Here is a 14,387-nt window from a genome sequence, read left to right on the forward strand (position 1 = left end):
ACATTGTTATGGGTCTGTGTAAATTGTTGATATCATCTGTTTTAATTTTTGGCAAATTATATGCACTTAGAAATTAACATATTCAGTAAGCATGGTGGTGCACGCCTGTAATCTCAGCACGCGGGAGACAGAGGTGGGAGGATTGTTGTGAGTTTGAGTCCAGGATAGCCAAGGCTACACAGAGAAACCCGTCTCAAAAAACAAAACAAAAAAGAAATGAACATATGTCTTGTAGGTTTTTCAGCTGTGGGGAATATAAGTCTCTAAGTTTCCCTTGTCTTCTGCATGTCGATGAGGCTGTGGTCACAGCTCTCTTCACTCCTAATATGAGTCTTCTCTTTGCTTGCTTTAGTTTTGCTAGGGATTTGTTAGTCATTTCAAAGAGCCACCTCTTTTTAAAAGTTAACTCTGTTTGTTGTCCTCTTAATGCCCATTTCATTGGTTTCCATTCTAAATTGTATTGCTTTTCTGCCTTTGTTGAATGTGTATTTGTCTTCTCCAGTGTCTAGTGCAGAGGTTCTTAACCTGTGGGTCAAGACCCCTTTGGGGGAACCAATGGCTCTTTACAGGGATCAGATATCAGAAACCCTGCATATCAGATATTTATATTATGGTTCATAACAGTAGCAAAATTACAGTTATGAAGTGTCAATGAAAACAAATTTATGGTTGGGGGTTACCACAGCATGAGGAACCGTATTAAAGATGAAAAGGTTGCAGCATCAGGAAGGCTGAGAACCTTGGTCTAGAATACTGAAGCACATCATTAGGTTGCCTGCCTTCCCTCTCCCTCCTCCCCTCCAACTCCCCCTCCCCCTTCCTCTCCCCCTCCAGGGTTTCTCTCTGTAGCTCTGGTTGTCCTGTAACTAGCTTTGTCCATCAGGCTGGCCTCGAACTCAGAGACCCACTTGCCTCTGCCTCCCAAGTGCTGGGATTAAAAGTGTGTGCCACTACTGCCTGGCTAATCTCTCTCTCCTTTTCTTTTTTCTTTCTTTCTTTCTTTCTTTCTTCTTCTTCTTCTTTTTTTTTTTTTTTTTTTTTTTTTTTTTGTATGTCATTCAGTCTGTATATACTAATGTTGTTGTCACCTCTGGCTTGATGTGATACAGAGAACTACTTGGTTTTGGGGGCATGGGAACATTTTAAAATTTTAGATTTAGTGTATGTGGCATGTGAATACCACGGTACATGTGTAAGAGGTCAGAGGACAACTTATGGAAATTAGTTCTTTCCTTCTACCATGGGAATTCCAAAGATCTAGCTTGCGTCATTAGGCTTGGCAGCAAGCACCCTTACCCACTGAGCCATCTTGCCAACCCTACATCTTAACAAATGTTAAGGATTGCTTTGTGACCTACAATGTGATCAGATTTGAGGAAGATTCTATGTGTCCCTAAGAAGAGTGTATGTTCCTGTCTACCGAGTAGAACATTCTGTGCCCATGTTCAGTCCAGTTGGTCTGGCTGTAACTGAGGTATTTGTTTGGGCGGTCTGTATAGATGATGGCACTGGGCTCGCAGAACCTATCGGCATGAAACCTGGGGCTCCAGGATTGACAGGTGCGTGAGTCCTGCGGTCTGCTGGGGACTGCTACATTTGTAACATGTGCTGTCCCTCCAGATTGCATCTGACTAGTTTAGACCGGAGACTCACTAAGCCAACTTGTTTACAGCTTTCATGTGCTTGGAGGTTAATTTCAAAGCTCTGACTCAGGGTTTTGTTCTTGTCTTTTGAGACAGGGTCTCTCTGCATGGCCTTGGCTGTCCTGTAACACTCTCTGTAGACCAGGCTGGCCTCGAACTCACAGAGATCCTCCTGCCTCTGCCTCCTGAGAGTTAGGACTAAAGGATGTGATGATGACAACACTGCCCAGCCTGACTCAGGTTTTTAAAAATGTGTTTCCCCATTATGAGCTCCTTGGAGATAGGAGATAATTGATCTTTTTTTTTTCTTTTTTTCTAAAGCCAATTAGTCTTAAACTTATGATTGGTGAGTTAAGGCCATTTGTGTTCAGTAGTTTTGTTGAATGTGGTTTGTTGTTACCAGTGATTTTTGTTGGTCTTTGGGTTGACTGGCTTACTGGCAGCTCTTCTTCTCCTTTGCCAGTTTGCTGTTTGACATGATGTTTTGTAACAACCGAGTCCCAGTTAACTCTACCTCCATATGCCTGGGTATCCGGCCAGCCAGCCCCTGGAGCATGGGCAACATACCAGGGTCCGCACCCTCAGAGAGAACTGATTGCCCCTCTGCTGTCAGTCATTAGCCACCAACTGCCAATAGCTCCTCAGCTGGGGGTGGGGCCTCACAGGGCCCTTCCCATCCACACTAGAATGGCGTTGGTTTGATCTTGTGCAGGTCTGGGAGCTGCTGTGAGTCCCTGAGTACATGGGTCCTGTCCTGTCCAGAAGCCTTTGCAGCAGCCTGCCCTGACCTCAGGTTTCCCTCAGCCTCTGCGTGCGGCTCTCCTGTCCGGTTTACAGCAGCGCACGCTGCAGCCGCTCACTCTCTGCTCTTTGGTCTCTTGTGAGCCTCTGTATTAACCACCATCCAAAACAACCAGCAAGACACAAGCAAAAGGCAAAGCTCTGCTGAGGGCCAAGAGCTGCACTAATCTGAGTATAGGCTTAAGTATTTAGAAGGCAGTTTGATGCTCTGTCCAGTAATCAAAAGTAATAGTGGTTTTTCCTCTAGAGCCTGTGGCCTCTACAGGAAGTTGGTCAAGCATGAGTCCCCTTCTGTGCAATAGGCCTTAAACCCAGGCTAAAAGCAGTTGCTTACCCTATAACCACTACTGCACCAATAGGCGTTATCTTACCATGACGGTCATTATTACAGCTCAAAGAATTCACTTCCGGGTATTTACGCCATTTATGCCTTTCCTTCCCAGTGGTCTGCACGGCACCTTCTGGCACTGTGGAAACTAGGCAGCAAGGAGGAAGCTTCCAGATCAGCACCAGCTTGATTTCTCACTGTGCCCAGAGGTGTGCCAGCAGTCTTCGGCAGGGTTTTCCAGGGCTTGCATGCTCAACACTATATACAAGCATGTATGTATACACCATTCCCAGGAAGGAGAGAATGAGAAATGCAGACAGTTTTTATGGGGATACTAAGTTATTTGAGGGGAATTCAGTGGGGTTTAATAACATACAGTGATGTCAGGCAAATTCTGGTCTTTAGAATGGTCAGTGGTTTATTATAGAACCAGATTAGACAGCAAGCAGCACGTGACAGATGTCTGTCCCATCTGTTGACAGACTTAACCTTCTCTTCCTGTGATGACTTCAGCTAAGGGAGGCTCAGGATGGGCTGGAGGGATTGTTTCCTCTTTAGTGGCTCTGGACTCACACCGCCGAGGAGAGGGTGCTCTAGCCGCAGTGGGTATCCCAGCATTCCAGCCTTGGATACTGTTCTCTGAGGCCCCCACTGCGCCTGCCGACTAACCTAGGTATGGACTAGAACCTTCCTAGGCATGAGCTAATCAGAAGTAGAGAACTAGGGAAATACGGGGAATGCCAGGAACAAGAGTTTCACAATAGGCAGATTGCCCCGTCCTGCAGCTCTTAGCCTCAGCCAGGTATAGAATGGTTTTGCCATTGTTTCTTCCTTTCCTGTTCTTCAGAAAACATTTAAGGGCTGGAGAGATGGCTCAGCGGTTAAGAGCACTGACTGCTCTTCTGGAGGTCCTGAGTTCAGTTCCCAGCAAGCACATGGTGGCTCACAACTATCTATAATGTGATCTGATGCCCTCCTCTGGCCTGCAGGCCTACATGCCGGCAGAGCACTGTATACATAAAGAAAAGAAAAGAAAAACACTTTTAAAAAACCCAAATACCTCCAGCCCTCTCATTCTTCCATGAAATACCTATCTATGGGAGCGTCCTGCGAAATAGGGAAGATAAAACATTTTGAGGTGAGGGCAGCTTGCTTGTTGTGTATCGTAGTAAAATAGCCTTTGGCCCAATTAATTGGATCTACACACACACACACACACACACATACACACACACACACACCTTATACGTATTTGACTTAATACTACTTGGAGTTGTTTTTAGTTGGAGTATTCTGTTAACAGCATTTTATTTTTATTTTTTTATTTTTTTATTTATTTTTATTTTTTTTATGGGTTATTGCGTTTTATTTTATTTTATTTTTTTTTTATTAATTTATTCTTGTTACATCTCAATGTTTATCCCATCCCTTGTATCCTCCCATTCCTCCCCCCCCCCCATTTTCCCATTATTCCCCTCCCCTATGACTGTTCTTGAGGGGGATTACGTCCCCCTATATATTCTCATAGGGTATCAAGTCTCTTCTTGGCTACTTCCTGTCCTTCCTCTGAGTGCCACCAGGTCTCCCCCTCCAGGGGACATGGTCAAATGTGAGGCACCAGAGTATGTGAGAAAGTCGTATCACACTCTCCACTCAACTGTGGAGAATATTCTGACCATTGGCTAGATCTGGGAAGGGGTTTAAAGTTTACCTCCTGTATTGTCCTTGGCTGGTGCCTTAGTTTGAGCGGGACCCCTGGGCCCAAATCTGCCTATCATATTGTTCTACTTGTAGATTTCTAGGATCCTCTGGATCCTTTTATTTTGCTGTTCTCCCATGCGTCTCTCATTTAGAGTCCCAATAGGATGCCTTCCCCTCTGTCCCAGTTTCCTGGTAAGTGAAGGCTTTCGTGGGACATGCCCCTTGGGCTAGTATGCAGATATAAGTGAGTATATACCATTTGATTCTTTCTGCTTCTGGGTTAACTCACTCATTATGATCATTTCTAGCTCAATCCATTTATCCACAAATTTCGGGAATTCCTTGTTTTTAATAGCTGAGTAGTATTCCATAGTGTATATGTACCACAGTTTCTTTATCCACTCTTCTACTGAGGGACACTTAGGCTGTTTCCATGTTCTGGCTATTATGAATAAGGCTGCTATGAACATGGTTGAGCAAATTTTCTTGTTGTGTGCTGGAGCATCTTCTGGGTATATTCCAAGGAGTGGAATAGCTGGGTCTTGAGGAAGCCCTATTCCCATTTTTCTGAGATAGCACCAGATAGATTTCCAAAGTGGCTGTACTAGTTTGCATTCCCACCAGCAATGAAGGAGTGTTCCTCTCTCCCCACATCCTCGCCAGCATGTGGTGTCGCTTGAATTTTTGATCTTAGCCATTCTGATGGGTGTAAGATGGAATCTCAGAGTTGTTTTGATTTGCATTTCCCTGATGACTAAGGAGGTTGAGCATTTCTTTAAGTGTTTCTCAGCCATTTGATACTCCTCTGTTGAGAATTCTCTGTTTAGTTCCAAGCCCCATTTCTCAATTGGGTTATTCGGTTTGGTGGTGTTTAATTTCTTGAGTTCTTTATATATTTTGGATATTAGACCTTTGTCAGATGTAAAAATATGGAACGCTTCACGAATTTGCGTGTCATCCTTGCGCAGGGGCCATGCTAATCTTCTCTGTATCGTTCCAATTTTTAGTATATGTGCTGCCGAAGCGAGCACGTTAACAGCATTTTAAAGGAACACATTTTCTAACTGAAATTTATATCTTTCTTTTCTTTTCTTTCTTTTTTTTTTCCAAATCAGAGTTTTCTCTGTGTAGCCTTGGCTGTCCTGGAACTCACTCTATAGACCAGGCTGGCCTTGAACTCACAGAGATCCACCTTCCTTTGCCTCCCCTGCTGGGATTAAAGTCGTGCACCACTGCACCTGGCTTTTTTTTTTTTTTTTGGTTATATCTTTCTTTCTTTATCCAAATCCTTCAAGTTATCTCTGTTATATAGCAATTTTGTCAGCAGACGTAAATGACCCACAAAGATATTAGTGTCATGCAGCATCTGTACTTAGAAAGATGAAATGGCTGGAGGGGTAGTCCTCCGGAAACAAGTGCTCTTCTGCATGGCGGCGTCAGCCTGGGAAGGTCTGTATCCTCTCCCGTTCCCCTCCCCTGCCTGCCAGGTGCTGCCCTGAGCCTACTTCCCCGCCCCAACTTCTGCTGACCACCGGTCCCTGCAGGACTCCTGACAGACCAGCGTCTGTGCGGAAGGCATGCGTGAAGGATTCCGCAGAAGGACGCTGGTGGCCTTTGTGAGGACACGAGCTATGTAGAGCATAGAGAGTGTGGTAGAGAACTTGTATCCAAAGCTCCTCCCCAGGGGGCTTGCCTGTAAACGCTCATTTGGCTTCTGCTAATATCTTTGAGGGCTCTGAGATATATAATAGAGCTTTTCTGGTAGGCAAACTCTCACATCAAATGGCATATCATATTTTTAAGTCTTCAATCAAGATAAAGTGAAAACTGAGCATGAATTACTTTGCCAAGAAGCCAAGTATAGATTATGGAAATGATTGTCATTGGGACTGCCAGTGTTTCTGTGGGTGTCTTTGAAGGGACATCTTAAGATACCAATTCTCAATGTTGAAATGGGCATCTCAAATTTAAAAGTTAGAACATAATAGATGCTCTTGAGCTTTTCCATACAAAAATTGAGTCCTCTGTCGTGAGTCCCCAGTGGAGACTCAGCATGGTTGCCACCATGGCCAGCCTTGGCTCCCTTTGCTGCTTTGTTGCCAGAAGCCCAGATTGCACATTTTAATTGTCGTATCATCCCCTTCTCGCTCTGCTCCCATCCCCGCCATGTGTGTAGCCTATGTACATTATTTCTGTGTTCAGTACTTACAGGGAGATTACTATGGTTACTCATTTCCTAACTCAAACCTTTCTCTTTATTTCCTTAGCAAACGACTATCAACCTCTCATATCATTTAGTAATTTCACCTGAGGCCCTTTGAGCATGGGGACTGGCGTGGGAGATCACGTGCTGACAGCAGCAGAGCCCTGGCATCAAAGAACTTACTCTCTTGCAGAAGGGACAGACTGACATGCAGGCAGTGACCCACTGCCGTTCCACTTCTCAGTTATACCACACACAATCAGGCAGTCCTTAAAATCTACAAGCCAGGCATGATGGTACCCATCTGTGGTGAGGGCGACTCTGGGGGCTGGGGATGAAGCTAGCCTGAGTCCACACATTGGAGACTAGCCTGGACCACCTGGTAAGAGAACATGGCAAAGCAAGCAGTCGGAATCTACAGACCTGCCCCTCCCGTCTCTCCTGTGTACACACCCTCTCTTCCATGTAGCCTTCCACCCTTAGCAAGCAAAGCACGGCAACTGTCACCCCCTTTCTTAAAGTTCTTTCTGCTCCCACCACCCACAGCAAAACCCCAACTCTTGTACATACAGGCTTGTCCCGAGGTGACTTGGTCCATGTGTCCCGCCTCATGGCTTCCTTCTCTTGTTCCTCCTTTCTGTTCCCCCTTAGCAGGCCTGAGCAGCTTGGAGGATTCACTGCCATTTCCATCTCTCTCTCGTGAGTCCACACCCTCTTTCTTCCACACTGTTTTCTAGAGCAGAGCTCACCTACATGTCGGTAAAGGCTATAAAGATTGCTTCATCTGATTTGATTTCTGTTTTAGAAAATATTTTTTAAGATGATTGATAGAAAACCATCCATCTTAGCATTCATAACAGGGAAAGCCATTCTAAAAAGGAGATAGGGAAGTTGGCCAATTAAACACTTGTGAGTCTAATTGAATCAAAACTGGCAAGCACAACAACACGGTGAAGAACACCAGAGGCCCCGAACGACTCGCATCAGCACATTGATCCGAGGAGAACGTGGGCATGGCGAGCCCTTGCTCTCCAGACTGACGTCCTGAGTTCAGTCCCTAGAGCTGATGTGGTGGAAGGAGAGATTCCTGTAGGCCGTCCGTCCTCTGGCCACCTCCACTCCCAAATACACACACATATAAGAGTAAGTACATCATTGGAAACAACATTATTTAAAAAAAAAGAAAACCCTATTCTGGTGGCTACCCTTTATTTAGCAAGGTCCCTTTACAGTGATCCGAGTCTGACTGCACACAGCACCATGGAGCCTGCGGGCGTCAGAAGCCTGCCCGCTTGTCCCCTCCTGCCACCACTCATTTCACGCCATGCTCTGCTCACTGACTTGTGCTGCCTGGGCCATCGCTCTTCTGAGTCAAGTGCTGTCTGATAGAATGCGTCCTGTCCCCAGCGCTCTGTCTTTATAGATTCGGGCTCTGACCTGTGTCTGCCCTGATTTCTGAAGAGCTACCTTCAGCAGTTCTTGTAGAGCAGATGTGTCAGCAACATATTCTTTCAATTTTTCTTTGTCTGGGAAAATAGTTCCCTTTCAACTTTTAAGAGGCTATTTTGCTGAATTACAGAATTTTCAGTTGCTGCTTTTGCTTTTCCCTCCAGCACATTAAATACTGTTCCCACTTGGCTTGCATGGTGTTTGAAGAGGTCTAAACGAACTTCCTGTCTCTGCTCTGCTGTCCCCATCTGTGTCTCTTAGTTTTTTTCTCTGGCCTCCCCTCCACTATGTGGGTCTGAAGCCCTCTGTGGGGTTGTTTGTTTGTTTGTTTGTTGTTTAAGCATTCATTTTCTTGGTATTTTTGTTGTGTTGTATTCTGTTTTGTTTTGTTTGAGACAGAGTTTCTTTGTGTAGCCCTGGCTGTCCCGACTTGCTTTGTAGAACAGGCTGGCCTCTAACTCACAGAGATCCACCTGCCTCTGCCTCCCAAGTGCTGGGACCACAGATGTGAGCTACCGTGCCCAGCTCTTCTTGGTATTCTTTACCCTTCTCAGATCTATGGTTTACCATGTATTTTTAATTTTGGAAAGTTCAGTTACTATTTATTTCTTTTCCTACGCTCTTTTTCCTTCTCACAGTTCCATCATGCGTATTTATTCTTTAAGGCCTTACTATAAATTTTGAATATTCTGTTCTGTTTTTTTTTTTTTTTTTCATTTGTCTTTTAGTTTTGGATATGTCTGTGGGCATCAAGAGAAGCTGCAGACTCTGTCCTCAGCTGTGTCTAGGCTCTTGATAAGCACACTGAAAGTATTTGTCATTTCTGTATTATTTTTCTCTCTCTAGGATTTTCTTGTTTCCTAGAGTGTGTGTCCATCTGCCCACGTTTCTTCTCAGCGCTCTCAGTGTGTTAGTTGTTGCACATTCCAGCCTCTCTGATGTCCGGGTCTGCTTCTGTTCCTTGCTGCGTCTTTTCAGACTGCATCACTTGGTCTCTTCATCTTGTAATTTTGGGATGAAAGTTGGTCATCTCTATGTAAAAGAAACCAGAATAAATAGACCTTCAAATTTGGGGTCTTCATAAAGTGGGGGAGGAGATCCCCCTCAGGCGTGGACCTATGGGAGGGTAATGGGGGGGGTGGGAGGGTAGGAGGAACGGGAGAATACGAGTGATGGGAGAACAATTTAGTTGTAATCTGAATAAATTAATTTAAAAAATTGAGGGTCTTATGTTCATCTGGATAAGAGTCAGTGTTTAGTGTTTGCTTGATGTCTGAGGCTGGAATCCCCCCTTCCCCCCCACCTTTGGGCTTCCCTAGAGACTGCTTCTTGAGAGTTTGAGATGCTAGTTTCCCTGTATTACCTCATTTCTGTGCCATGGCCGGTTGATGTGGTGGGAGGTCGCGTGGCAGGCACACTGATCTTCAGTTGGCTTTTAGTCTTTGAGCTCCTGTCCTTGGCGTCTTCACGGAGCACCGGCCTTCTCTCCCAGCACTGTACGTTAGGCAGGAAGGCTGGAGTTGGCCATTGTGCTTCTTGGGAGTCAGTTAAGTGCTGGCCAAGCCCCAGCCCATGCACCCCCTCCGGAGCAAGTGTGCTGCTTTCCCAGCAGTGTTAGGAAGTCAAGAACTCCAGCTACAGAAGCTCACTGTCTCACAGCGCGTCATGAGTGGAGTGAGTGTGACGTGGTTCTGTGCATCATGGGGGCCTGTTGGGAAGAGCACATTGTAGTATTTTGCCATGTCTGTCTCTCCCGCTTCCCCTGGTGAAGTGGGAGTGGGGGAAGTTTTCAATGTGAGCCTCCTGCAGGTAAACTTAGAAGCATAGGAACCCACATGCTGTCTTCCCGCCCATCTCTCCAGCTTGCGCTGCTGCCTTACGTCTCGGGTGGAACTAAGAATCGTTGGCCTTTGAGTTTGTTCTTTGTTTCCTTGCTTTGTACACAGCAGGCCAGAAGCTGGGTGTGTGCTGGCACATTGGCACATGCTCACAGTGACAGGGTGTAGGAGTCTGCCCCAGCATCACTTCCCAAACTATTTCAGGGACGTGTTTAACGGAAGTCTCTGTGGTGGTGTCACAAAGCTGCCTCTGGTCTGTCGCCTGGGAACGGGAATGACACCTGAACCTGGAAGATGCAGCAGTGTAGGTGCCTCTTTCCGGGCTCCAGGAGAATGTGCGAGATGAGGGTGACTGCAGAGCTTGCACCAACATATTTAATAGAGCTTTGGAATCATTGGCTTAGTGACCCGTGGGTCGTTTGTGTGTTTGGCCCTCCCTTTCCCATGGGTTTTAAATTTAGTCTGCACAGCATTGGATTGGCCCAAATAGTGTCTGTACCAGATGTGGTTTGGACCAATTCTTTCTGTCTGTCTTGTGTATTTTGCAGTGTTTGTCTCTGTCTCTCGTTCTCTTGATGGAAGCAGGGGTGAGTTTTCAGTGTCCTTCATAGTGAGAACCAGTGAGCCTCCTGCAGGTAGCTTATGAAGTGCATACTCTTGTCCATGTGTGAAAGCAGGACACACAACACGTACCCCTTTTCATGAATATCATAGCTGTAACACAAATTTCATTAAGACTTGGAGGGTTGGAAGGTGGCTCAGTAGATAAGGCACTATCACAAAAGCGTGAGGACCAGAGTTTGATCTCAGAATCTTGTAAAAACCAGACAGGCAGTAAGGGCACCCGTGGTCCCAGCACTCAGGAGGCAGAGACACCTCTAGGGCAAGCTGCCAGCAAGACTTGTTGGAATTGTGTTCCAGATTCTCTGAGAGACCTTGCCTCAGCAAATAAAATGGACCACAATTGAGGAAGACACCTAATGTATGTGTGCGCGCACGCACACACACACACACACCACCACCACCACCACAAGCAGAAGAAATTAGAAGATCTGACACAATTGAAGATTAGTCAAACTAAGGAAGCAGGAAGTGACCAGATTTCGGAATGATAAAGCAGAGTGGTGGCTGTCAGACAGATGCTATGCCTGTTTGCTTTGGCCTTTGTTTGCCACATTAAAGACAAACAAAACAAAACAAAAGAACTCAAACCTTATGGATTGCAGCTGTTATTAGACAGGGGGGTCCAGACAACTAGTCACAAGGTGAAGCGTCATTATGGGTAGCAGGGAGGAATCAGTGCCACTAGATCCCCCTGTGCCAAGGAAAAGCAGCCAAAGGAAGAAAGACAGGCTTATCTCCATCACAGTTTGACAGTCCAGCCCCTGGCAGGGAAGGCATGGCCCTGGAGCTGCAGCAGTCAGGAAGCATGGCCAGGTGAATGCTGGTGGCTGCTCACTTTCTCCTTTCTTTTCTGGTGAGGACCCTATCCCATAGGATGGTGCTCCCACGGGACGGTGCTCCCACAGGATGGTGTCCCCACAGATGGTGTCCCCACAGGACGGTGCCCCCACAGGATGGTGCTCCCACAGTGTGGATGAGTCCTCACACCTCACTTAACTCCATCTTGAGACCTCACACAGGTTCCCAGAGACTTGTCTCCTAGGTACTTCTCGATCGTGCCCAGCTGACAGTGTTCACTGTCACACTAAGTCACTGCTTGTGGAGTTTTACACACTATCATATGTACTGTTTTCCAGTTCCATATAGATTTTATAGGTCTCGTCTCTGTTACCAGTAGCATCTGGTGGCAAGGTGTTATTTTCAGACAGGTTGACACTGAACAGCTGAAACATCAGCCTTAAGGCTGTGTGAAACAAGTTGTCCTGAGCAAAAGCTGCTGAAAAAACATGTCTGCATCTGTGTGTGAAAATTTGCACTGGGAGATATAGTCGAGTCCTCAGCCTGAGCATAAGTGGTAGCCATTGGCTTGCCACCACCTCTAAGGACTGGCGAGGGTTTCCAAGCAGATAGACTCAGTTAGCATAGCGGCTCCAGGTGGTTAAAGCAAGTGCTGAGGGAGGTTGGGAAGCCTCTCTGCAGGCCAGTTTTAGTGCAGAGAGAGAGCAGACCAGCCCTTCCACACCAGCCCTGTACGCTCAGGTGGTGACTCGTGACGGCTGTGCTCTTGGTTTTGAATGAGTAAGTTTATTAAGCATATAGCAAGCAAGAGTAAAAGAATAGCATCAAGTTGGCACATAAATCATCTAGTACAAGTTAGCTTAAAGCTGTAGCCCACCATCCATGCAAGTCAGCGCAGCAACTCAAGGCAAGAACCCGGAGGCAGGGGCTGATACAGAGGCCATGGAGGATGCTGCTTACTGGCTTGCTCTCCGTAGTTTTCTCGGCCTACTTTTTACAAGTATTTAAGTTTTAATTTTTTAATGTTTTTAATTGAAATAGAATTACATCGCTTCTCCCTCCCTTCAAACCCCCTATGCCTTCCCTCACTCGCAAGTTGATAGCCTCTTTTTCTTTTTATCCTTATCTTTTAAAAATTAATTTATTCATATTACATCTCAATTGTTATCCCATCCCTTGTATTCTTCCATTCCTCCCTCCCTCCTGCTTTCCCCCTACTCCCCTCCCCTATGACTGTGACTGAGGGGTACCTCCTCCCCCTGTATATGCTCATAGGATATCGAGTCTTTTCTTGGTAGCCTGCTGTCCTTCCTCTGAGTGCCACCAGGCCTCCCCATCCAAGGGACGTGGTCAGATATAGGGCACCAGAGGTCGTGTGAAAGTCAGTCTCCACTCTTCACTCAACTGTGGAGAATGTCCTGTCCCTTAGCTAGATCTGGGTAGGGGTTTGAAGTTTACTGCACGTAACTTACTGTCCTTGGCTGGTGCCATAGTTTGAGCAGGACCCCTGGGCCCAGATCCACCCATCATAATGTTCTTGTAGGTTTCTAGGACCCTCTGGATCCTTGTATTTCCCCATTCTCCCATGCTTCTCTCACCTAGAGTCCCAATAGGATGTCTTCCCTTCTGTCCCACTTTCCTGGTAAGTGAAGACTTTCCTGGGACATGCCCCTTGGGCTAGTGTGCAGATATAAGGGAGTATATACCATTTGATTCTTTCTGCTTCTGGGTTAACTCACTCATTATGATCATTTCTAGTTCAGTCCATTTGCCCACAAATTTCGGGAATTCCTTGGTTTTAATAACTGAGTAGTATTCCATAGTGTAAATGTACCAAAGTTTCTTTATCCATTCTTCTACTGAGGGACACTTAGGCTGTTTCCAGGTTCTGGCTATTATGAATAAGGCTGCTATGAACATGGTTGAGCAAATGTCCTTGTTGTGTGCTGGAGCATCTTCTGGGTATATTCTAAGGAGTGGAATAGCTGGATCTGAGGAAGCCCTATTCCCAGTTTTCTGAGAAAGCGCCAGATAGCTTTCCAAAGTGGCTGTACTAGTTTGCATTCCCACCAGCAATGAAGGAGTGTTTCTCTTTCTGCACATCCTCACCAGCATGTGGTGTCTCTTGAATTTTTGATCTTAGCCATTCTAATGGGTGTAAGATGGAATCTCAGAGTTGTATTGATTTGCATTTCTCTGATGACTAAAGACGTCGAGCATTTCTTTAAGTGTTTCTCAGCCATTCAATATTCCTCTGTTGAGAATTCTCTGTTTAGTTCTGAGCCCCATTTCTCAATGGGTTATTTGGTTTGGTGGTGTTTAATTTCTTGAGTTCTTTATATATTTTGGATATTAGACCTCTGTCAGATGTAGGGTTGGTGAAGATCTTTTCCCAGTCTGTAGGCTGTCACTTCGTTCTGTTGACAGTGTCTCCTGCCTTACAGAAGCTTCTCAGCCTCATGAGGTCCCATTTATTAACTGTTGACCTTAAGGCCCGGCACTGGATAGCCTCTTTTTCTTTAATTATATTTGTTACATACATATAACCGTGCGTGTGCACACACACACACACACACACACACACACACACACACACACACACGCATATGTAATACAACCAATAAGGGAACCATCCTAGGGAAAGGCTAGCTCTCTTTCTCCCTTCTTTGTCTGGAGTGGGACCTTGCGTAAAGTTCCCTTCCACACTAATGTGCCCCTTGTTCCACTGCTGCAGCCTTGTTTATGCAGCCATCTCTAAGAGGGATTGTTTCACAGGAGACTCCTGATATCTTGGCTTCTACAGCCTTTCTGCCCCCTATCCACAGTGTCCCCTGAGCCATCGATGCAGAAGCTGTGATGTACTTGTATCCATTGGGGCTGGGCTCCCTACCATTCTTTGGTCTCTGCATTGTGTCCATTTGTCATTTTCTGTGATGGTCTCTGTTTGCTGTAAAGAGAAGCTTGTCTGGTGAGGAGTCTGATGAGGATGATGTGAGAAAGTT

The 14,387-nt window shown here is 45.9% G+C and overlaps 1 protein-coding gene and 1 non-coding gene across 2 annotated transcripts in view; one reads left to right on the forward strand and one right to left on the reverse strand.

The window, feature by feature from the left end:
* Nucleotides 1–14,387, forward strand: part of Vps8 (VPS8 subunit of CORVET complex) — a 187,881-nt gene that overhangs the window by 109,196 nt on the left and 64,298 nt on the right. The window lies entirely within an intron of this gene.
* LOC127193506 (U6 spliceosomal RNA) lies at nucleotides 5,397–5,504 on the reverse strand. Its single transcript, XR_007831147.1, has one exon. It is a non-coding gene; the product is annotated as a U6 spliceosomal RNA (small nuclear RNA).

The sequence above is a fragment of the Acomys russatus genome, chromosome 8, assembly GCF_903995435.1.
Source record: "Acomys russatus chromosome 8, mAcoRus1.1, whole genome shotgun sequence".
In the NCBI taxonomy this organism is placed as follows: Eukaryota; Metazoa; Chordata; class Mammalia; order Rodentia; family Muridae; genus Acomys; species Acomys russatus.